Below are 26,321 nucleotides of genomic sequence, written 5' to 3'. Positions count from 1 at the left end.
CTGTCTGGGCCTTGTCAGGATCTTGCCAACTCTAACGGAGAGACACTAAAAGTGACCTTGGAGGTTGTTCTCTCTCTCTCTCCCTCCCCCTATCAACCTTTCTCTCTCCCTACATCTCGGCCACAACCAAATGGCAGAAAATAAAGTATGTGAAACTTGAGTTTGGTACCAGGCCAGCCTTGCAGAAGGGAAAGTGTCCCACCTGAACAGAAGAGGCCACAGGAGGCCAAAAACAGACTTTTCATCATGCTGCATTCTTTAGAAATTGAAATGATTACAGCCATAAGGTCAATATTGAATGACAATGGAATGAAAAGATGATTTGGGAACGCATAGCTCCCCATTTCCATGGCACACTTCCAACTCAACTTTCTGAGAAGACAAACATTAACCTGAGTGCATGCAAACAGCTTTTAAATGAGATGAGGAAATTGGAGTCAATGCAAGTCCAGTGCATGAAAGAAAATTACCCACTCTGGGGTATGTATTTAGTTCTTTTAATGCTGGAGTGTTGGTATCAACTTTTCAAAAACAACCTGACCGGAATACTGCTGACCTCACACATCAACATGCTTATAAAGACGAACAGACAAACCAGATAGCTGGCTAGCTACCTAGCTAGCTGGATGGGTGGATTGATGGATGAATGGATAGATGGATAGATGGATAGCTAGGTAGATAGATAGCTAGCTAGCTAGCTAGCTAGCTAGATAGATAGATAGATAGATAGATACCTGTAGCTAGATGCAAGCATGGATGCAATCTATATTTTTGATACTATAGTATAATATCAATATTAATGCGGAACTTCATATAGCAGAAGAATTATCAACATAATGTACATGTGATTTATGTTATTATTGCCGTGCCATAATCACTCAGCACAATTATCTTTTTTAAAGGCAACATTTTAGACAAAGCTCTTGTATTGGATCTCTTTAGATCATTAGACGTGCAAGTGTAACTAACTTGAGTGCATATATGTGCATTCATCGTTCTGCCCCATATGAACCTACAAAGTTTGAAGGGTACAACTAGAGCCTGTGCAGCTGGGCGAGTGCATTGGTACGCAGCCTGTTGATGATGAATAGAGATGTCAGTCGGGCACAATAAAAGGTCAGATTCTTTAACTGGCTGACTGACCTGCCTTTTTAAATAGGATGGGTGACCAAAGCATTGAGCGCAGCCATCAATCTCCTTCGGAAACACAATGATGATTTACTTTATTCAAGTCAATGGGTGCGAGCGAAGAGGAGAGATCAGTTTGTGGGGCGTTCACGTGAAGTGTCTGATGTATGTTTGTGTCCTTTGTTGCAGATTAAAAAAATTTAATAAATAAATAAATAAATTACATGCTGTGTTGAGGTCCCAGTGCATGTAGTGGCTTTTGCTTCTAATACCTGTCTGTAATATATTGATCTCCCCTTCTACACTTTACATCCAGACAGCAATTTCACTTGGTAACCAAGTGTGTAATGAATTTTGAGAGTAACATCTGTCTCAATATTGGACAAGTACGCTCACCCATTAGATGCATTTGAATGGTGTATGTGCCACATTTGTGTAATCTGTAAACTTGGATTATAGAGGCAAAAAGGACAGTTCGGCCATTGCTAGATTTTATACAGCCCTGCAGTCATCAAAAACGCCTAAAATGTAAAGCATCAATTACCAAAGCCAAGATACAAGTCAAGGCAGGGAACAAACAGCAATAAATGTGATGAAGAGCCAGATGATATTACTGGAAGCGCATTACTGTACAGAGAGTTGGGCATTAATGGTGCTAAAGTCAACAGCGTGCTGACAATCACAGCAGTATGCAAAAGCATGATGGCCTGTTTGTGTCGAAAACGATGGTAGGAAAGACATTTGCAGTTACAAGTGAGGCTATAATCATTTCTCCAAGCCTGCTTAAGATAAACCAATAAGGGAGGCATTTAGAAGACAGGATTTGAAGGGGGAAAGACAGAGCAACTCCATTCATCAATTTTCGAACACTTGTTCTGTTCAGGGTCACTGATAAACTGGAGTCTATCCCAGCTAACTTCCTGAAATAGTCGCCAGTCTATCACAATCATTCTCTTGGATTCACGCCTAAAGAAAATGTAGACTTACATTAACCGAACATGCATGTTTCTGGAATGTGGGAAGAAGCCCAAGTACCTGGAGAAAAGCCGCACAAGCACGGGAAGAACATGCAAACTCCACACAGAAAGGCCAGATCTGAGAGTTCGAGCCCAGAACCTCTCAACTGTGAGTCAGATCCACCAACAAAGTAAATCACAACTACGGCTGTCAATCGATTATTTAAAAAAAAATCTGATTAATCACACTTTTGAATTTTGATTAATAAGGATTAATCACAAGCGCCAACTATACCACAGATAGTACCACATTTTGCTTTGAGATGGTATTTTAAAATTGTGCTTCGATGAAAACGAAGTTCAGCACTGAACTACATGCAAATTAACTTTGTTTTATCTAAAGTCCTATCGGTGAGACTTTTGAAGCAAAATTTGCCGCCGAACCCAATTATCTTTGCACTGGCCTAAGCATTGACTTGATCACTAAATTGATAGGAACCTGCAACGCGTTCAGATTTTCCAGATTTCGGTGGTCAAAATAAATTGTGTGATTCATCTGAGTTACTACATGATTAATGCAATATTTTTTTGTGATTAATCATGAGTTAACGCTTTAACTTTGACAGCCTACTCACAACATAATAATACTAGGAAACGGCAATGCGATAATCAATATATATTGGTGGGAAAAACATCTCCAATATGTCGTGATATTTATAGAAGTCTTCCAGTCTTGCATATGACACAAACCTAAATTTAGTAAATAAGTAAATACTTAACAGAAAACAGAGATGTAGAGGAATAACCCGGTTGTCTATTATTCGGCAGATTTGAAAGCAACGTAAACAAAACTCATGACATTTTCAATACATTATCTTTGTATTTGACATTGAAACCGTCCATTCATCCAGCCATTTTCATCCACAGAGTCATCCACAGAGACTAAAATGTGGAGCTCCTAACTGTGAGGCACATGTTCCTTGCCCTAATAAAGTACAAACACATAAATAACGGAGCAAGCCACTTTCCATAACATTTGTGAGAGCAGAAATCACCCCCAAAAAGTTTAATTCCATCAGTGTTCTTAATGTGACAAAGAGGCTAAAGGGGCCTGCATCCCATGTCGAGTGCATCAAGCAGAGTTGGCAAAAGTCTGCCAAGTCGTTAATGAAGTTATGACAGCTATCGTTTGCTATCACTGAGGATCTTATCGCTAGCGAGATATGGCCGAGACCTACCGTAGACCCATTTTGACTGCGGCACACTAATTCTAATTAGAGCAAAAGAATTAGACCAGCCTGGAACGGCTTCCTGCTGGGGACTGTGTACTGTTACTGAAGACTTTCTTTCGGAAGAATCCAGGGGGAGGCCACAGGGTTTTTATGTCATGTTGAGATTTAAAGAAATTTGCATTTTGATCCCTTCTTTTCCTAATTAACTACCCACCGTGCAGGTTCTTAAAATCAGCATGAAATACACTCGCCGGCCAGGTACACAATCTATTGAGTAAAATTGAGTCTTTTTCCAAAACTAGATAAAAGCCACATTTAAAACATTGCCATACCATTCACTGTGTATGGACTATTAACTTTTGAGACTGAGACTGAGTCAATGAATTGTTTTAGCCATCTATCCATCAATCTATCAATTTTCCATACCGCTTATCCTGTTCAGGTTCACGACGAGTTGAAGCGTATCCCAAGTGACGAGGTGAAAGGCATACTACTCACTGGACTGGTCGCACATTTAGAGACAGAGACACACTCACTCTCACATTCACAAATTGAAGCCACGCTATTTGCACTGAAGTCAGGAAATTGTACCACTATGCGCAGAAGGCGAAGAATGGCAGCAACACTTCCGTCAAACTGCCGCAGGGGAGCTGTGGCTACAAAAAGTAGCTTACCACCACTTGTGCGTGAATGAGGAGTGAATAAATAATGTGTACAACTGTAAAGCATCTTTGAGTGTTAATAAAAGGTGTAATGTATAAGTGTAATTCATTATTATTATTATTATCCATCCATCCATTCTCAACACCGCTTATCCTGGTTAGGGTCACGGGGTGCTGAAGCCTATCCCAGCTGACTTTGGGCGAAAGGCGGACGACACCCTGAACTGGTCGCCAGTCAGTCATAGGGCTCATATAGACACAGACAACCATTCACACTTTCATTCACACTGTCACTGAGTGGGAACTGAATCCACGCTGCCTGCACTGAAGTCAGGCGAGTGTACCACCACACCATCAGTGACTATTATTATTATTTTAATATTTGATATTCATCACATATATATATATATATATATATATATATATATATATATATATATGTATATATATTTATCCTGAATAAGGTAACCAGAATATTAGAGAAGCTGCTCTCAGTATGATTCATGGCACTTTCACAATCTTGCTAACTACAAACACAATGATAAACAAACTGCTAGATAAATAATAATTGATATTCAATACTGAGAGTATCAGTCACATTTAAGCATTAGTCAAGGAAACTGTTGTCATTAACTTTGGTCAGATAACAATTAATACATCCCTCCATTTTCTCTGCGGATGAGTTGGAGGGAGGGCAGACTGTGGACTGGTCACCAGTCAATTGCATGGAAAGAATAATTAATGAATTTGATTGATAAAAGGTGGACACTCAAGATGTATAATTTGGTGCATTGGCAAAGGTCTATGCTCGACTGACTGCCTTATTCCTGATGCCGCCCAGGTATATTAATTAGATGCCGAAGGTGTCCTTGTAGTGTATGCTTCAGACACTAAAATCAAGTCAGCTCTTGAGCTTTGCAGCCTGTCCAAAGCAGAGCACATGTACAATCATATAGAGACAGAAACAATCCAGTCTGTATCCCGAGCTTCTCGTTGCCTTCCCAACGCTGTCCTTAAAGCCTCCGCTGTGCCCCGAGCTCAGCTTTGCAGTGTGCAGACGTCCACGCAATTAACAACCCACACCAAATTGGATCACTTGGCTATTTTTTATTTTTTTGGGCAGAACTTGCACCTGCTGTTTGCTACTTTCTCACATAAACGACTAAATGTCTAGTGAGTAACAAGGAAAAGTAACACCAGTGATTTAGGAGGAAATGAAACCAAGCGGGACTAAATGAGATTTAAGGAATGAGTTGGCAGTAAATGACAGACTTTTCTTTACCTTTAAAGCACAGATATCTGATATTTCAAATTTGGGGAAGGTTCTTTGGGAAATATGTGTGGATGCCACACTACAGGTTGGTGAAAATCAGCAAAAGATCATTTTATCCAGTGATAAAGTGCTGCTTGCTCAAATTAACCCCACTGATCGAGGTTAAGCACAACGTGACACATGGAAGGTAGTGTTGTGACAGTTTAAACCAGAGTTGTGGGATCATTTCATCTGCTTCGTAACATGTGGGAACCCAGAGGGACTGTGGTGCTCTTTGGATCAATGATTGATCCCTAACAAATTTGTGGCCAGAATACAGTGGAATGCCCCGATTTGGAATTGCACTCATTGATCCAGTCATCTGATTTATAAAGCGCTTATCCTCATTAGGATCACGGGCGAGCTGGAGCAGATGCCAGCTGACTTTGGGCGAGAGGCGGGGTACACACAAAAGTGGCCGCTAGTGTCACGGGCCAGTTTAGGGTAGGACCCAAGTGCAGTACACCGAACCACCATACTAGTGAGAAAGGACTTTCTATATCAACTGTGACAGGTGCCGGCAATTCGATGCAACGGCATTAGGACCGTCAGCCTGACAGTTACCGACCACGACGCCGCAGGGCGAGGAGGAGGAGAAAAAAAAAATCATCCAGGGGGACTGCGATCCATCGCACTGCTGTGGCCGTATATGGTGCATCTTTCGGCAGCTATAGCAGCGCGATTAAGGGCCTGCTGGATTTAAGGAGGGGAAATTGTCCAGGCAGTGCGGCTGCCGGTCATTACGCCGGGGCTCAGAAGCTGCCCGGTTGCCACAGAGTGCCTCTCTGCTGCCCGTGGGAACATGTGCAATGTACATCGCTGGAATTCTCCTCTCCAAGCTTAGGAGCCGGGAGGGAATGAACATATTTGATGGACAGCTGAATGTTCCAAGGGCCGGGCTTTTCAGAGGATTCAGTGACACACCCACAGTGTCACTGAAGCTGAAAGAATGTCTTAATTCTTGAACATTTGGAAGGCCGATTTCACATACTTTTATTAACTTAAATTTGTCTGGCTTTTTAACGATACTCTGCTCTGTGGTGTGTCAGATTTACTAGACATTGTTTACAGTCCGGCGGCACGGTGGCCGACTGGTTAGAGCGTCAGCCTCACAGTTCTGAGGACCCGGGTTCAATCCCTGGCCCCGCCTGTGTGGAGTTTGCATGTTCTCCCCGTGCCTGCGTGGGTTTTCTCCGGGTACTCCGGTTTCCTCCCACATCCCAAAAACATGCATTAATTGGAGACTCTAAATTGCCCGTAGGCATGACTGTGAGTGCGAATGGTTGTTTGTTCGTATGTGCCCTGCGATTGGCTGGCAACCAGTTCAGGGTGTACCCCACCGCCTCCTGCCCGATGACAGTTGGGATAGGCTCCAGCACGCCCGCGACCCCAGTGAGGAGAAGCGGCTTAGAAAATGGATGGATGGATGTTTACAGTCCCGACAGAGGGGCTTTTAAGATTGGAATTGAGTTGAACTAACGGTCGGGGGGCAGAAGGCTGAGGGGATTCCCGGTAGAATGACAAGGCAGGAAGGTCAGAGGACGACCGGGTTGGGAAGGAAAGCTCAATCCACAGAGAAGTGTTGGAGACTCTTGCTGGGACGTGTATGGAAACAACATGGCCATGAGTGAGTCATCAACAGAGCCTTACATGGGTGGGCTGTGACTGGCGGACTGGCTGGGGTGGGTGTGGCTGACTGGGTGTGACTTGCTTGAAATTTAGTGGGGACTAGACCTGATTTGCTTAATTTTTGCCTTAGTAACTTGGGTCTTGAAACTTGAAGGTTAAGACTTGACTGACTTAGGACATATGGTATGTGATTTAGTCCCCACAGCATTCATTTAGTGAATACAATGAATGTTATACATACTGCTCCAAATGCTCTATCCTATCCCTTTCTCTGCCCTCTGGGCAGCTCCTCTATCACGGTCTCAACCAAAGTGGTCCGGCAGATGGCCAAGCACAGTGAGTCACGGATTCGTTCAAGGTTTGTTGCTTGAAGGGAGTTTTTCCCTGCTTGAGTTGCCTAGCACTTGCTCAGACATGTGAGGGCTCTTGGTCTAGTAATGTGAGGAGCATGTTTCTGGACCTGCTTCATAGTGTCACTGTCGGGCGGAAACCTTGTATGTCTAAATATGGTCAATTATTTTCACAAATTAATACTATTGGTCTGGCCCCATGTAGTCTGTTATTTTTCCAGATAATTAGCCAATTTAAAGTGTTGGAAACAGCTTGAGAACAACTTCATTAAAGTATTGTAAAGGTCTGCCTCTTCTGACTCTCCGCATGTTGTGTGGCATTGTGTTGCTTCAAGATAAAAAGTCTGTTTGTTTTTAGACAATAACGACTAGAAATAATTAGGTTAAATACACTTGAGTAGGCCTGCTTTGTTAAAAATGTATCGCTATAATGCCTCGGTGCAGAAGGAATACATGCAGATTCATTTCTGCCTATTAAACTGCTTAGTCAGCTGAGCCTTTTATTTATTGTATCACTCATGCTTCTAAGACTTTGAGAAAGTGTTTCGGAAGATGATGTACCCACAGTCGTTGCTTATGTGAAGTACCAAAGGCTTTTTGTCTGGTCGGGGGACCGGCCTGCGCGTAGACTGACGTGGACGGCTGGGGCTGGTGACGTGCTGGCGATGTGTCCTTCTATTTTAAACAATGACAGCGTAATAAATTAGCGATTTTTAGCTAATTAAATTAGTGATTTAACCTAATTTGGGGTGGCGCTGTGTTGATGTTGGTACGTGATAAAAGGTATAATACCAACTTGAACGATGTGGTGTTTGGTAACTCAAGCAAGGGGGCGTTCTTTTTGATTTCCTGAAAAGTTGTGATTTTGGAGATGCAAGGATTCCGCCCAATAGCGATGACATGTTAAGTGACTTGAGAAAACCTTTGTTGTGAATTGGCGCTATATGAATACAATTGACTTGACTAAATCGGAGCCCTGGAGCTGACTTAGGCTCTATGGTACGATGGTCTGGCACTCTATAGTCAAGTACTGGAAATGTACTGTAATTGTTTAAATGTATGCACAAACAGACTTGCCCCAGTTGCTGAGAATGCCAATTCATGCATGATTGCTTTGAGGAATGCATACAGAAAAGGTCAACCTTTACATTATTTTATATTATTTCGTTTAATTTAATGGCAGCCCAGCCACTCCTATATTCAAACGTGATGCTGCGGTAAAATATCAAGCTATTGCGCAGTTTTTGCCTGAACACCACTGTAATTACTCAGTTTCCCTTCACTGTTCATTCAGCTGTCACTAATAGCTATTACACTATCTAACCATTACTTTATGTATATGTGTAAATCAAATGTGACCCAAGTCCTTATAAAGTGATTTTAAACTCCCTTTTAGACATTTTCCAGGATGTCTTTGTACAAGATCACCAAATCATTTTCTATTAATATCACTTAATTCGATTACTTGTCTATATTACATCAGATTATTTAATTTCCATTTACAACATCACACTGAATGAGTTTACTCCTTAAACTAGATCTTCTCTTACAGACACAGTCCAATATTATTGGATTCTCTCTATTCTTTATTCATAGAAAAATTAATATCAAATCATTTTAATAAAAAAGACAATAATAATTTTTTTTAAATAATTACTATAATGGTAGATATTGCTCCATCGCTTTCTTCATTAATCTTGACACTGCGCCATAAACGTCAGATTTATAGCCACCACACCACATGGTGGTTTCAAATGTCATGTTACAAATAATTAATTACCATTACCTAGTGGAACTATGTGTTCTTTTTAAATCATTATTTTTTTTCCTGGGAGAAAAAGATGACTTTTTAAGGTGTGGCATTTAATCATTCAAGTGGACGATACATCAATTAGGGATTTATTAGGGTGGAGGTTTTCATTTTTTAAATGATAATAAAGAAAGAACATTTTATATTTGTAATCATTTATCCACAAATAACGAGTTACACTTAATCTAAAATAATATATGTATTACAATCTCACATACTGTATAGGGAATATACTAATAGTAGATATTGCGCTATATTGTATTGCAGCTTCTGTCACTCACTCAAAGGTGGATCTCAATCGCTTTATTTTTTTTGTCCATATTTTTTCTTGACATTGTACATCAACATCAGCTTTACAGATGCCATGCCTCCTGTCTACTGCGACACATACAGTGGGAATCAAAAGTCTACACACCCCTGATCAAATGCCAGATTTTTGTGATATAAAAAATTGGACCAAAATAAATTATTTCAATGTTTTCTATCATTAATGTGACCTTTAACCAGTAAAATTCAGTTAAAGTTTTTATAATCTTTTGAGAGGGGAAGTAAAAATAAACAACTGAGATAATTTGTTTGCACAAGTGTGCACACTCTCTTATACAGGGCGATTTGGTTGTGTACAGAATAAACTAACCACATTCAAACTCATGTTAAATGTCAGTACACACCTGCCACCATTTAAAATGTGTCTGAGTAACCCCAAATAAAGTTCGGAAGGTTTTTGTGCTAAGTCTAATTGCTATTGAGCTGTTCATAATTCCCTCCACTTTTTCTAAGGCTCCAGGTTCAGCTGAAGAAAATCAGCCCCAACGCATGATGCTGCTGCCACCATGCTTCACTGTGGGTATGTTTTATTTTTTTTTGCTTGCGCCCAACATGCCTTTTATTACCAAAACATTCAGCCTTGGTTTCATCTGACCATGACATGTTTTCCCACCTTTTGGGGAGATTTTGTTAGTATAATTGTTTTTTCTACTTGACATCGTAACCATAAAAGGATAAACACATCAATTTGCCTGCTTTAAAGGATGTCAACAACTTTTTTTTTTAAATACACATTGAAGAGGTCAAAAAGCTCATTAATGTTACAAAAAGTAAGTATTACTTTTGGGAAGCATATCCACCCCCTTCTCCAGAGCAGACATTCAGAGATTATTTGAGGATGAAATAATTGGGGGCAGAGTGAAGGAATTGAGCTGAGATTACAGCAGTTAAAGGCATAATAGCAACCTTTTATTTGCGGATTATAGTGTATAATACAGCAGTGATGATTAGCGGCAATCCATGACCACAGAGCGTAGATAATGGAGAATCAGTCAATAGATTGCTTGTGTTTATATAAAATGCTTGCTTGGTTTTTGTATTTACATTTGCTTAATATTAACCAAGGCTTCAATGAGAGATAAATGTGCGGCCCTGTAGCGCTGGCTCGGCCATCGCACGGCGGCAAGTGAGTCATGCCGTAGTTCGGCAGCACTGTGATATTTGCGATTAAATGATAGCGGCTGCGCCGTTTAAAAAAAGACATTCACCGAAAGCACTTTGAGATAAATGCACTTGTTGAGGTTTAAACATTTTCTCTTTTGAAAAAGCCATAAAAGCCAATCTTGTAATAGCTGCAGCCATTCTAGCCGAGAAGATGTTTGAGGCAGAATCAATCTTGGAATTAAAAAAATAAAAAAATAAATGTTTTGGCTGCAAATATACCTGGAGGAGGGGGCTCATCTCCTCATAACTGCTCGAGTATTCCTTGTTATTTGCCAAAAGCCTCTGCCAACATGTCATCATCCTCACTGGCCTGATGCCCTTTTGGCTGACTACCTTTTATATTCAGCCTCTTGCTTCATCTCCTCCTCCAGGCTCTATATGTGCCCATGCTCCACGCAGCATGAGAGATAGCTGTTGAAAGGGCTCGGAGGGTAAATAGGCGCGAGGGCAAAAAGCGGATGACCCGGATGAGGAATCAGCGAGCAAATGGACCCTACAATAGTGTGTGTTGAATCATTCAGGAGCTTGACAACAACATTGGACATAACTAGGGCGATGATGTGAATGCATGTGGACAAATGTGGGATATTGTACAAAAAAGTTAACTTTTCAACTAGTATGTTTGAAAAGGACGAGCAAAGCACTAGATCTTGGTGGCCTTTCTGTACAAAAAATGTTTTGGTTTGTCATTGTTTAAGGGCACCCAGCATAAGATTAAAAAACAAACAAACAAACAAAAAAACTTTTCCCCTAATGTGTTTTCATAGGGAAAGTTTGCCCCACTTTGATTGTTTCTGGTTACTTGTGTAACTTCTTTTTGCCCTCACATGATAAGTAAACTGGACAGATATTAAAATGTATTCAAATTTTCGGGTCGATCTGTGGAACTGAATATTATTCTATTTAAATTTTTTCTCATGGGGGACAATTAATCCCCAATTATTCCAAACCAGGGCGCCACAGTGGACGACTGTTTAGCACATCTGTCTCACAGTTCTGAGGACCCGCGTTCATATCCATGCATGTTCTCCCCGTGCCTGTGTGGGTTTTCTCCGGGTACTCCGGTTTCCTCCCACATGCCAAAAACATGCATGGTAGGTTGATTGAAGACTCTAAATTGTCCGTAGGTGTGAATGTGAGTGCCAATGGTTGTTTGTTTGTATGTGCCCTGCGATTGGCTGGCAACCAGTTCAGGGTGTACCCCGCCTCCTGCCCGATGACAGCTGGGATAGGCTCCAGCACGCCCGCGACCCTAGTGAGGGTAAACGGTATGGAAAAATGGATGGATGGATTATTTCAAAACACCATAACGTCTAATAGCCTCTCAGAATGGATTGTTCTGTTCAGGTTTGATGACGTATTGCTACAGCAACAATAATTCACTTTTGTACTACTTAGTTCTACCTCTCCAAACTTTGGGTCGGGAACCAAAACAGGGCTCCTGGGTTGGTTTGTATTGAGCTGCCGAGTAAAATGCAGGAAGCTATTTGTTTTCTTGATCATCCAGCAGGTACACAATTTCTGAGCAAAGGAATTTTCCTTCCATGTTTGTTACAGTAAATCAATGTACATGTCACTGTTACCATAATCCATGACTTTTGGTTGAAAGGTTTGTGTCTTGATCAGAAAATGTTTGTGAAGCCTTACTTTTATGTCAGGAATCATACAAAATTATTTTGACAATGAGCTTCTGCGTGTCTATACATGCATAAGGACATTTGAATAGAATTTGCGATTTAGCCATAATACCTCTCTGTTGGGAGGCGTTGATTGACGTTCAGTGTCATTTGCCGCTGTAAATGTGCTGCCCTGTGGTCTGTTCTATCCTACAGGTGGGCGAAATGAGGAGAGAGGCAACGAATGCACGAGGCTTCATTTTATAGAAACATGCTGCAATTTTAATGGACACTAACGTCCTTGGCAACCCCCCACGTAAGGAAATGAGGCGATAGAGGAAGTGGACCCTTTTGCTCCTTTTGAATCTATCAATTCTGCACTGCTTTTCCAACCCGTCCACTCTCTTCCTCACTGCTCAACCGGCCATCTTCTTCCAGCTAAGGTCTACTCACGCATGTTATCACTAAGCTGGCGGTATTAGGCTCTACAGAAGGATTATTTTGCCCAAAAATGCTCCCCTGGTGCTGTCTTACGCCCCGCAACTGCATTTTTACAGCTATTCCTCCACAAGCCTCCTCCTCTCTCACGCCGTAATATCATCCATTCCCTGCATCCATTTATGAGTGGCGTAATTTCTTTGCTGTCTGCTTTCTCTTCGAGCAGTGCAAGGCTTCAAACAGGTGTGACGGGTTTCGATTTCTCACACAATCAAGTCACCGCTTCCCCTCCAGCAGGGCTTGAATAGTGCAGCAAACTCCATAAATTGGCATCGAGGCCACGCCGGCTACGCTCCAGGTTTGCCGGATGACAACCTCACACTTCCAGGCAACAGCTTTTGCCCCACAGACTCGCATCCAGGACTGTTTAAAAGGCTATAAAAGATGGAGTGAGTTTCATAAACCATCATGCACAAATAAACACTCACTCCTTGGTCTGAACGATAACAGGATTCCCAGAATGACCGTTTATTTAAATATCAACCCCCCCTTCCTAAAACAACCCATCTGCCAGATTAAAAAAAAAAAATCATAATGGACTTTTTTTTTTTCATGACTGCATTTATATGAAGAAAATTGCATAATCACAGTCTAAATGGTCTGCAATCAACCTCAGAACACTTTACTATGTCGCGCTGTCACACACAAACTAACAGGCGAAGATAAGAGAGGAAGAAAAAAAATAGAGGACAGGCTGCACTTTCACTTTTTGCAAATGAGGGTCATTCTTTGTCTTTGTCTAACTTTGCCTTTGAGTCTGCTAGCTTAATGTAATAATATATACTATACTTAATAATGGGAAACGACATAGACAGGATAAATTGCATCGGCGCTGTGATGTTTTAGCCCTTCAAGCAATAGATATTTGAACACAAACAGGAGAGCAACATGTAGACAGATAATACAATAATACTTATAAGTAGTTACGTTTGAATAAAATGACAAGGAAAAGTAAAAAGTAGTCCCCCAAATAATTACTTCAGGAAGAGTAAGACAGTAGTCAGTGAAAAGTATTGAGTAGCTAGTAAGTAACTTCTGATTTATTTTTAAATCAGTGTGAAGATCAACTAAAATAAAAATAACTAAATTAAATATGAATGTGCAAATTCAGATATTGATGAACAATATCACTTAATCTAAAACAAATAATTGTATAAAAGAAAATGTTTGTAGGCGGTACAGTGTTTTACTGGTTAGCACATCTGCCTCACAGTTCTGAGGGCCGTGGTTCAAATCCCGACCCTGCCCGCGTGGAGTTTGCATGTTCTTCCCGTGCCTGCGTGGGTTTTCTCCGGGTACTCCGGTTTCCTCCAGAACACGCGTGGTAGGTTAATTGAAGACTCTAAATTGCCCGTAGGGGTGAATGTGAGTGCGAATGGTTGTTTGTTTATATGTGCCCTGCGATTGGCTGGCGACCAGTTCAGGGTGTACCCCGCCTCTTGCCCGAAGATAGCTGGGATAGGTTCCAGCACGCCTGCTAGTGTGGATAAGCAATACAGAAAATGGATGTAAAATAACAAATTAAGGCAAATCCAGGTCCAAGAAATGGCCTTATACTATATTGTTTGTACTTGTTAAACAGCACATTCCTGTAGGCTCATTAGGCCAGTGACTTCCAACCTTTATGGCGCCAAGGCACATATTTTACAATTGAAAAATCTCACGGCACACCAACAAACAAAAATGTCACAAAAAGTGGACACATTAATTAATGTATGTACTTCCTGCCATCTAACAGAAGAGCATTTATTTGTTCTGTCTGTCACTATGCCTCACTGGCAGAAATAGATGACCAAAGATACATTATTTCTTGTAAATAAATAATTTTTTGAACAATTAAGTAAAATTTTATAATTTCCCACAGCACACCTGAAAAGCGCTGACGGCACACTAATGTGCCACGGCACACTGGTTGGGAATCACTGCATTAGGCAAATTCCAAAAACAGGAACAAGGCTGCAGTGCATATATATAAAAAGCAAACACACCACTGTTCAAACGCCAGGTTTTTGTGTTGTAAAATAATTTTGAACAAGATAAATAATTTTCAAACTTTTTCAACCATTGATGTGACCTGGAATTTGCACAACTCAACCGATTTACTTTTGTATCTTTTTGAGAAGGGATGTGAAAATATGCCCTGCGATTGGCTGGCAACCAGTTCAGGGTGTACCCCGCCTCCTGCCCGATGACAGCTGGGATAGGCTCCAGCACGCCCGCGACCCTAGTGAGGAGAAGCGGAGAAGAAAATGGATGGATGGGTGGATGTGAAAATAAACTTGAGTGTGATCGACTTGGACTTGACACTTAACTTGCTGCCTTCTTGGCCAGGTCACCATTGCAAAAGAGAGGTTATGTTTTATGTGCTCTTTTACCTGATTAAATAAAGTTCAAATAAAGTAAAAAACGAACAAAAAAATTGGTTGCACAAGGATGTACTCCCTCTTATAACTAGCATGTGTGTGTTCAGAAGTAAAAGATCACATTCAAATGCATGTTCAATGGGAGTCCACACACAGCTGCCACCATTTCAATTGTTAAATGAAAAAGAAAAACAACAACACATGTATAGGGCCTTATAGAAATGTTATTTGCTTTATCCACCAAAATGATTGAATGAAAAAGTTTTTTTTGCTGACCAGACTTATTGATAGTGTGTGTATGAAAGAGGAAGAGAGAGAGAGAGAGAGAAAGAGAGATTGAGAGAGAAAGCGAGAGAGAGAGAACAGAACATACTCCCAAAAGATGCATGTTTAACAGTTACTCATGACAATTAAATAGTGTTAATGTTGCCATATGCAGAGCCACAACAACAGCAAAAACATTTCTCAAGTTAGACGTGGGCTGAAATATCCAAGTTTGGACAGTGACAAAACTACACTGCATGTCAAAGCTGTTGTTTTTTTCTCGAGTGTTATGTAAACATGAGTCGCGCGCGGCTGTCACGACTCACTGTGATTGGCCGGTGAACCCCAATAGAAGACTTTGTGTGCGGACATGTAATTTTCTTGTGTTGTTTGGTGAACTGGAGTCAAACATCCCTGTTGTAATCAAGGTGGATTGGAGCAACGGTCCCCGACGCGGAAGTTGAAAACGAAAGTCTAAAATAGATCGCGCACACAATTATTGACAAATGAAAGTAGCGAGCGGCATGTAGATTAATGTAACGGAGTAAACGTACATTTTTTTCTTCACATAAATATTCGAATAAAAGTAAAACGTATGCTTCATTAAAACTACCCTGACAAGTACAATTGATCCAAAATGTTACTTGAGCAAATGTAACGGAGTGAATGTAGTGCATGGAGAGTATTATTTTTCTTCTTAAAAACACATTACAACATTTTTATTGGACTTTTTGAGAGCCTGGAATGGAAAAATGGCATTTTCATGCATTTCAATGGGGAAAGATGATGTGAGAAACAAGTGTATGGCGATACCAGTGTAGTCACGGAACAAATATAAAATATAATATCTCAAAGCACCACTGAAGTATGGAAAAAGTACTTTTTGTATACTAATTGAAATCTTGAGGGCCTGTCACCCATCAAGTTTGAATAAGACACCAAGCAAATATACAATCTGAAAAGAATTCGGAAAAGGTGTCTGTAAGCGAGCCATTTTTTATTTCCACCCCACTGATACGTAACTCAGTTTCTGGTTACATACTGTAAGGCCAGTAGTGGCTTTGTTTAAGCGCCATTCATTTGCAGTCTGGATGCCAAGGGCTGAATATCACTTTGTCTGGAGAAAGTCTCCAATAACGCCACAAGAAGTCGCTTGATTTGTTGCTCATCGCGTTACAATAAGAAGAGACGATAAAAGGGTAGAAAAAATGGTTACAAATAGCGATAAAGTAACTAAGGCTTGTCGCACGGTGAGCGTTGCAGCCAAAAGCGACGGAAGTGGACAACTGCGAAAAAATTAGTCGCTGACTCCCACGTTCACATCAGGCAATTGCCTCCCGCACACATAATCAACTCATTTCAATGGAAATACTGCAACCCTTGGTGTTCTTATCAGAAAACATGCTGTAGGTATATTATAAGAGTACAAAGATTGAAAATAGGCGAGAAATAAAAGGAAAACTTGGATATTTGAGAGGCTGTTGGCAATGAAGGCCCCATTCATTTCTACAACAGAGAGACTCCACGCTTCATTTTTTCAGCAACGGATACTTAAAATGATGACTGGAGTTAGTGCTATTTTAAAACACAATATAAATATGCTGTATTGGTACGGCTTGGAGGCAGCCGGCTGGATGTCGCTGTGCAGTACAGAAATGTTGTTGTGTTTATCGTGTGTCCTGTTCCTTATCCTTTGTGTATTTTGTCTAAAGAATGTCAGAGACCTGTTATTAAGACACCTGGAAACTGTTTAAAATGGAATATGTGTCTTTAAAGTGTGGGGAGTATTTGCCCCTTTGTTGTTCCCTGTTTAATTATTTTCCCCTGACTACATTCCCTCTCACACATCCCACCAGCTCATTTGGGACAAACATGAAGCAGAAAGGCGGAATACTTGCGTCTTTGCACGTCTTGAGATTACACGACAAGATCTCACCACAGAAAGAATAGAATGGAGCACATTGTCTCACTCAGAGTTATAAAAAGATCTTTGATAGTTGTCACAGATTTGTCGACGCTCTTGTTCTTCTGAGATGTATAAAACCTTGAGATGACTGTGAGTGGTCCGCACGCACATCTACACTCTGCTATGTGTACTTTGCGAAACAAACAGTAAGGATTAAGAGATGTCGTAATGACAATGAAGTTGTGTTTTATGTAAAAAGGAATGCGCTATAATAAGAACCAAAAAAAGTATTTTGGAGAAATATTTTACAACCGCCCTGCGATTGGCTGGCGGCCAGTTCAGGGTGTACCCCACCTCCGGTGACGTGCGGTGAGGTTCATGATTGACGAGGCACTGACTACAGTCACGTGACGTTTGGAATTCGATGAAGCTCAACTCAACACTGCCACATGCTGGTTGTGGCACCGTACATACCAGACTCCACTGTGCACTTTTAGTGGCTTTTCTGGTCGATAAGAAAGACTAAATGTCACACACTTTCATTAAATATATTAGACAGTCTGTTAAACATCAGTAAGTGCAGTACACGTGTGATAAAACGTATATTATTGGCGGTGTAATGAGAAAACACCGATGTCTCTTGTGTGAAGCCACGGACCAATCACAGCCTGCCTGAATGGATGTGTGCGTGGTCTCTTGAAGCATCATGCGAGCGATGACTACGTGACTCGGCGCTGCGCTTCCTATGCATTTGAACAGTAAATATGAAAATTCAGCTATTTTAATGATGAAATCATTGAAATTATTGGATTGAAAAAGAAAATCGAAGAAAAGAAAAGCATGGACCATAGAACTAAAATGGAACAATTTAATGTAATCATAAGGTTTTATTTACTCTTCAGCGCAGTGGAAAGGAAAGGCCACCAGGGGGCAGTGAGGCTCTGCCTCACTTGCCTACCCTGACCGCATGTCACTGCCCCCCTCTCGCCCAAAGATAGCTGGGATAGGCTACAGCACGCCCGCGACCCTTGTGAGGATAAGCGGTATGGAAAATGTATGCATGTATGTATTTTACACCCAATCGCCTTGAAGCTTTCTTTAGAACTGAAAATGGGATTTTGTACATTGTACCACTCAGTAATTGTAGTCAATAACACTGCCCTGGTACCATCCATCCATCCATCTTCTATACCGCTTATACTCACTAGGGTCGCCAGTATTGGTAAATGTGTATTGTACCTTAAATCCATCCATTATCTGAGCCGCGTATCCCCACAAGGGTCGCGGGAGTGCTGGAGCCTATCCCAGCTACCATCGTGCAGGAGGCGGGGTACACCCTGAACTAGTTGCCAGCCAATCGCAGGGCACATATAAACAAAGAACCATTTGCGCTCACATTCACACCTACGGGTAATTTTGAGTCTTCAATCAACCTACCATGCATGTTTTTGGGATGTGGGAGGAAACCGAAGTGCCCGCAGAAAACCCACACAGGCACGGGAAGAACATGCAAACTCCACACAGGCGGGGCCGGGGATTGAACCCCAGACCTCAGAACTGTGAGGCAGACGCTCTAACCAGTCGTGCACCGTGCCGCCTGTATTGTACCTGTACTTAAAAAAAAATGCTCCAACACTATGACACCGATACCACTTTACCAGCTTGATATATAGCTCTGCAGCAGGTCAAGTAAAAGCCATGTCAGCCCTGGAGATTTTTAGCAAACCACAAATTATGTTCTGCAAAATGGATTATGAGCTTTGCTCAGGCGGTGACAGAGGCCCCCACCCCAGCTGTCTGACAGGCAGAGTTTCTGATGCGCCCTCACCCTCTCTGTAGTGCCCCAGCTGAGCCAGCTGCGTTCCCATCACAAAGTTGAGACGATGCACTGCCGCAAGGCATGTCGAGTAAAGAGAAGTGATAGTGTGATAAAGAATTCAGTTGCCTGTTAGTTTTATTAATAATTTGTGGTACTCACTAGAATCAGTCTTGTACTTCTTTTTAATCACTTTATTTTGTAGTTATATATATATATTTTGTAGTTATATATATATATATATATATATACACCAGACTCTTCTTCTTTGTCTCTTATTTTCTTCTTTTTTCTCCTTTTATATGGTGCCCCTAGTTTTCAGACTGAGACGCCGCATAACTGAAATACCTTGTTACAGGCTAAATTCAAGTGAAATGTGTGACAAGACTGTTACATGCAATTGGATATTAACTCTTACTCGAAAAAGTGTTACTGAATATTTTAGTGACACACTAGAACAGTTTGTGTTTTTGATCAATATTTGATTGAAATAAAACATTCTTGTCACAATTGCAAGACATAATGACATCATTAAGTATTGGTACTTGTTCAATGTAAAGTAAGTAAAAGTGGTATCAGTGCATCCCGATCATAAGTGACCTGTGAGAGGCATCATAGTGCCTCCGGGAATACAGATGAACAGAAACTACAAACAAGAAAGAGTTTTAGTAGAAGTTTCGTTTCACGTCACAGAGTCTGTGGCTTGGCTGAACTTGGAGTTGACCACAAACATAAAGAGTTGCGATAGTAAATATTGAAATAAAACTAACAATTGTCAGCCCCGACCCGTTTTTTGAGCATATCTGGGAAGAAAACACATCTCATAAATCAGGATAATGGATCAGGATAATCTTTCAGAGACATCTGGCAATCAGACCTTTGCTGACTTTGATAGGTAAAATATTCAAATTAGGCCCGATTAACAGTACGTGCATACCCCACTTAACACCAGCAGGTAGGCCTTTGTGGAATCTGCCTCCGTTTAATTATGTCTTATATCTTTATTATCCCAGATTGTGTAAAATGGTCCGAAATGCAAAAAGTGTTGGACTTTGCAGGTGTTGGGTTTTGAACATTCCCGGCGGTTCATCACAAACAAGGTGATGTCATCACCGGCAGCAGTGGAAATGAATTCTAATCAAACCGATAAGGTTGACTGGGTAATCCCGGTCCGCACAAATGTCACTGTTCTCCCTGTTAGGACACGCGCCCCCCCCGAGCACAGCATCCCAACATCCTGCTATCAATAATGCGCTAATTAGGAATGGATGAGGGCTGGTGTTTTACTATGAGTTCCAGGGACAGTCTTTAATCACACACACACACGCACACACGCACAACCACACACACACACACACGCACACACACACGAATAGCCTATTTAGCATAAGCCGTTTTACTGCCATAAAACGATGAGTGATTACAACCTGAATTGACCTGACGCACAAACAGATGAAAGTAAGTAGGAAGCAGCGTCACAACAAATTCCCGTGGCGCTCTTACTCGAAAAAGTGTTACTGAATATTTTAGTGACACACTAGAACTAAAAGATTAGTGGGCGACTTATTTACTCACGGCAGCTACGAGCCCGGCTTACGCACTCTCAACACAAATGTGACGTTGCGGGTGGCATAAGACTGACAACAAGAATCGGCGACCTCGTCTTGACAAGCTGAACGCAATCCGCTGCTATTTTGGTGCAGAACGGGACTTATTTAAAGCAACTGGATGGCGAGTGGACCTTGAGAGGAATAAGCTGTTTCTAACCAGCAGTGGAACCTTTGATATTAAACGCACAATTTGGAGTTCTGTTCCATTTTAAGAGGAACAACTTATCTCTTGAACTAACATCACGCATGACATGACGTAGGCGTGAGACCCCAGCCTGCCTCAAGAGAGCTCCACTTCAGCTAGCATTAACGATCGTGCGTTTTGCTTTTTGTGGTAAAAGGAGTCACATTCAAAGCATTCAGCCACCAGTTACTTATCAAAGGAAATGTAAAGAGTTATTTATTTATTTATTTTTTTAGGGTTTGGTTATCTTCTTTTTACATTTGTATAACCATTACAAATGTAAACGTGAGGCGCTTCTGTCGCACAAGCTCACATTTTTTTTCTTGTAATATTACAATAAGAATTTGGAATGCAAAAATGTAATTTTTTTTACATGTACAGTTCATAATGGTTTTATGATAGCAACAGGATTGTGTTGGAACTTAAGAGGCTCTAATGTACAACCCAATTCCAATGAAGTTGGGACGTTGTGTTAAACAAATAAAAACAGAATACAATAATTTGCAAATCATGTTAAACCTATATTTAATTGAATACACTACAAAGACAAGGTATTTAATGTTCAAACTGATAAACTGATAACTGTTTTAGCAATAATCATCAACTTAGAATTTTATGGCTGCAACACGTTCCAAAAAAGCTGGGACAGTGTCATGTTTACCACTGTGTTACATCACCTGTTCTTTTAACAACATTCAATAAACGTTTGGGAACTGAGGACACTAATTGTTGAAGCTTTGTAGGTGGAATTCTTCCCCATTCTTGCTTGATGTACAGCTTCAGCTGTTCAACAGTCCGGGGCCTCCGTTGTCGTATTTTACGCTTCATAATGCGCCACACATTTTCAATGGGAGACCGGTCTGGACTGCAGGCAGGCCAGTCTAGTACCCGCACTCTTTTACTACGATGCCACACTGTTGCAACACGTACAGAATGTGGTTTGGCATTGTCTTGCTGAAATAAGCAGGGGCGTCCATGAAAAAGACGTTGCTTGGATGGCAGCATATGTTTCTCCAAAACCTGTATGTACCTTTCAGCATTAATGGTGCCTTCACAGATGTGTAAGTTACCCATGCCATTGGCACTAACACAGCCCCATACCATCACAGATGCTGGCTTTTGAACTTTGCGTCCATAACAGTCCAGATGGTTCTTTTCCTCTTTGGCCCGGAGGACACGACGTCCACAATTTCCAAAAACAATATGAAATGTGGACTTGTCGGACCACAGAACACTTTTCCACTTTGCATCAGTCCATCTTAGATGAGCTCGGGCCCAGAGAAGCCGGCGGCGTTTCTGGGTGTTGTTGATAAATGGCTTTTGCTTTGCATAGTAGAATTTCAAGCTGCACTTACGGATGTAGCGCCGAACTGCATTTACTGACATTGGTTTTCTGAAGTGTTCCTGAGCCCATTTGGTAATATCCTTTACACATTGATGCCGGTTTTTGATTCAGTGAGGGATCGAAGGTCAGCGGTTTTCGGCCTTGCCGCTACATGCAGTGATTTCTCCAGATTCTCTGAACCTTTTGATGATATTATGGACCTTAGATGATGAAATCCCTAAATTCCTTGTAATTGTACGTTGTGGAACATTGTCCTTAAACTGTTCGACTATTTTCTCATGCACTTGTTCACAAAGAGGTGAACCTCGCCCCATCTTTGCTTGTGAATGATTAAGCAATTCAGGGAAGCTCCTTTTATACCCAATCATGGCACCCACCTGTTCCCAGTTGGCCTGTTCACCTGTGGGATGTTCCAAACAGGTGTTTGATGAGCATTCCTCAACTTTCTCAGTCTTTTTTGCCACCTGTCCCAGCTTTTTTGGAACATGTTTCAGCCATAAAATTCTAAGTTAATGATTATTTACTAAAAACACTAGTTTATCAGTTTGAACATTAAATATCTTGTCTTTGTAGTGTATTCAATTAAATAGGTTGAACATGATTTGCAAATCATTGTATTCGGTTTTTATTTATGTTTAACACAACGTCCCAACTTCATTGGAATTGGGGTTGCATTAGGACAGTCCTACATCTGACATTTTTTTTTTTTTTTTTTTTTTTTACAACATAATTCATGGTTACTGGAAGTCCAATGAGCCAACTCGTTCAGTCCAATGAGCCACCTGGTTTAGCAATTTACGAATTTGGACAAATTACATAAAATGACACACTGTAAATAACATTTGTTATTGTGATTTTTTTTTTTATTCAAAAATTTAAAACAAACTATATAAATTGTAATTATATCATGTCATCCCATTGCACGACTGTACACATGTATATTATGCATGATCAATCTTTTGTCTAATTTTTCACTGTACATTGCGTATTAGCCTGTACATACCCTGGAGAAATAGAAACTAAATATGACATTTATATAAAATCTCCTGCCTTACATTCTGTAGACTTATACTTAGTTACTGTTTAAGCACTGACTAGAGGCAATCTGCATTTCGTTGCGTTGTACGTCCGTAGTGAAAATGTAATCTAATCCAAAAATAATATCATGTTAACCACATTTTTTTTTTTATTTTTAATTCTTGCATAATTTTAGCACCGTTATTGTGAAAGAGACTCCCATTTTTGGGGTTGCATTACTGCATGGGTTAGCTGGAAAATAGTCCAGTTTGAAGGTAGTAATCATTGTGTATAATATATGTATATATATATATATATATATATATATATATATACACACAGTATACACCGTATAAATCTTCATAGACTGCATATATTTGTGGTTGACAAAACCCAATTGTTATGTCTAAAATACACTTAAAAACAACAGTAAATGAGGACCAGTGTGAGATGTACTCAAACGTATACAGTATCAGCTCTCGTCATTTAAACTGATATATTTCGGCTTTGTTTGTATTTTGTGGGCATCTGTGTACTGCAGTGTGTACTGGCAAGAAAGAGGAGAAGAAGTCTTTTCAAGGCGCGTTTTCAGTTCTAAACAATAGAAGGTAAAAGAAAAAAAGGCTGAAAGAAAAGAATAAGAGAATCCCACAAAAAGCAAAATGCACAATCCTTAGAATGCCTGAAGAGAAACTGCCATGAAAAAGAGGAAAACAGAGATAGTGTACAAAGCATAAAAGCAAAGTTAGTTTGAAGGCTGTAGAGAACTGAATATACTGTAAAACATACAGTAAGCATGAGAGGTGCTAAAATGCTCAATTTAAATTGAGTCTGTATTCATGTCAGCATTATGGGATTTCATATAAAAGCTTGATTGATGAGCATTGCTGTGCTGACATTATTAAAGTGATCCCGCTCATTAACATTTTAACTAGCTACACGCTTTGGTCAGAAGGGCTATGGGAAGGAGAAAAGTGCTTGCGTATGCAGCGCAGTCACCCCTTTTATGCATTCAAACAACGTATTGTCATTGCTTCGAATGCACTGTATGTGTAAAGTCAACTTCTGGACAGACACCATGTGTTCAATTTTGATTGATGTTACTCCAAATTTAGTTTTGTTTCCCTACCTTTGTTCTGCCTCATTCGAGTCAATTACCCTGAACCCGCTTTTATAAGCTGCGAGCCAGCGGTCTGCTGACTAAGATGCACATTACCTACACACATCCGTAGAGGATCACAAACAATAGCTCATTTCAGCCAGCCTCAAACCACACATAAACATAAACACAAAAATGTAGTTATCTACTGCGAGATGGACCGCGGCATTTAAATATGGACTGTGAAATAATGATGTCTGGAAGCAGGTGAAACAAAATGCAGGTGCATTAGAGAATGCATAAGATGTGGTGTAATTATACCACCTCTGTTGAAGTCTGCTGTGCTTGGAGAAATGGATGAGGTAGATTAGATTTGCACATGACTGGTTCTGTCCGGGTCCCCTGCTGGTGATGAGAGCACATCTTCTCCACATCTGCTTATAGGGAGACAGACGCCGTATATCCACCAAGGCAGAAAAAATAAATAAATATGATCTCCAACAATTTGCTATGTTGCTTCTACTGTTCAGGGTCGCTGGTGCGCTGGAATCTGTCCCAGCTGACTTCGGGCACCATGGACTGGTCGCCAGTCACAGGGCAGATACAACCGTTTCCACACCCCCATGCACTAAATTCCTGTAAAGAGATTTATTTCTAAATACATGATACATGTTTGAAGGTAAGTGCTGAAAATACATGCAAAGACTGAGAACTATGAAGTACTCAATTTTGAAGATGCACTTTGGTGTTTGGCATAAATTGCCCCTCCCCCACTATATACAAACTTGACCACTTTCATTTGTATCAGCGGTTATCCGGCGCATTGCAATGTGCTGTTAGCTGGTTATCTATGCATAAACCCTGAAAATGCAGCTTCCATTCGGATAGTCCACTGGCTTGAGTGCTTCAGAGTGACTCGTTGTCAGTCGTGAGTTGATGCATGTCATGGAATAGTGAGGGGGGGGGGGGGGGGGGGGGGAAGTCAAGACTTGACAGTCAGCGTGTGGAGCACCTCTTTGTCGCAGCATGGAAAAGTTCCATGACAACCAAGTGAGATATGTTTCAGCCACTGGAGGCTTTAAGCGGATGCACAGTTGAGTATTTTTGTGAATCAAACGTGTATGCACAAGAAAGATGCTACATGAAGTAGAATGCATTTTTACAGGTCATAGTGCTGGTATTTGATTGACAGTAGAGCAGATGAACACTGCTTGATTTTTCATGATATTGAAGCCTCATTTTACATACTTGGTGATGTTTATAATCATTCAAATATGGCAGACTTGTGAACAAAACCTTTCCCCGTGTCAAAATTCAATATGTCAAATTCAGAAGACATTTATTTTCACTTTCCAGGGACATTAATCGACATCACACGAGATGGAGTGATGTTCTACTGTATACAGTATAATCGCGGCTGTGATTTGATAATCATGCTTGTACATAGTTCTACAAAAACAATTTATTAATTGACAACAAAATTTGTTAACAGTAGGGCTCCACAATTAATCGAATTTTAATCGTGATCGCGACTTTGGCTGCCACAATTAAATGAGCTTACGCGTAGACGTAGGTTTTTCACGTTTAAAATGCAGGAACTGCTGCATATGAAAAGTGCTTCATTTGCAGCAGTGCCCGCAACCTGGTCAGCCAGACATAAGGGGGCGAATTCATTGTTAAGGCTTTATTACGCTGCAGCACTGTTTCATTGGCAACTTCAAAATAAAAGCCTAAAATGGCATTGATGTCCATTGCAGTCATATCGGAAGCTATTATTTTGATCGTTGTAGCGGATGGCTTGACTTGACCTCAACTTTTCAGCTGGCCTGACCGCAATGAAAAAAGCCTGGGAGTACATAGAGAGGGAAATCACAACTGTCGAGTTCTTTTCAGTTCTTGAACGTGTATGACTGACCAATGATCAAGCAGAACAACGAAGATGTACCGTCCTTAACCATTCACTATATTGACGACGGGGATTTTGAAAGTCGGTGCTTGCAGCCAATGCATTAACTGTATTTTGCTTCCATGAA

At 40.8% G+C, this 26,321-nt stretch overlaps 1 protein-coding gene and 1 long non-coding RNA gene across 3 annotated transcripts in view; one reads left to right on the top strand and one right to left on the bottom strand.

Moving 5' to 3' along the window:
- The window catches only part of schip1 (schwannomin interacting protein 1), a 325,572-nt gene that overhangs the window by 70,625 nt on the left and 228,626 nt on the right, over positions 1-26,321 (bottom strand). The gene's annotated exons all lie outside the window — the stretch shown is intronic.
- Positions 6,725-13,296, top strand: LOC133482137 (uncharacterized). Of its 2 annotated transcripts, XR_009789700.1 has the most exons (4): positions 6,725-6,917; positions 9,860-9,926; positions 12,403-12,502; positions 12,851-13,296. It is a non-coding gene; the product is annotated as an uncharacterized LOC133482137 (long non-coding RNA). The 2 variants fall into 2 exon arrangements; XR_009789699.1 differs by having other exon boundaries at positions 12,403-13,296.

This window comes from Phyllopteryx taeniolatus, chromosome 8, assembly GCF_024500385.1.
Source record: "Phyllopteryx taeniolatus isolate TA_2022b chromosome 8, UOR_Ptae_1.2, whole genome shotgun sequence".
NCBI lineage: Eukaryota > Metazoa > Chordata > Actinopteri > Syngnathiformes > Syngnathidae > Phyllopteryx > Phyllopteryx taeniolatus.
The sequence above is the reverse complement of the archived record's forward strand: the minus strand, read 5'-3'. Positions and strand labels throughout refer to the sequence as shown.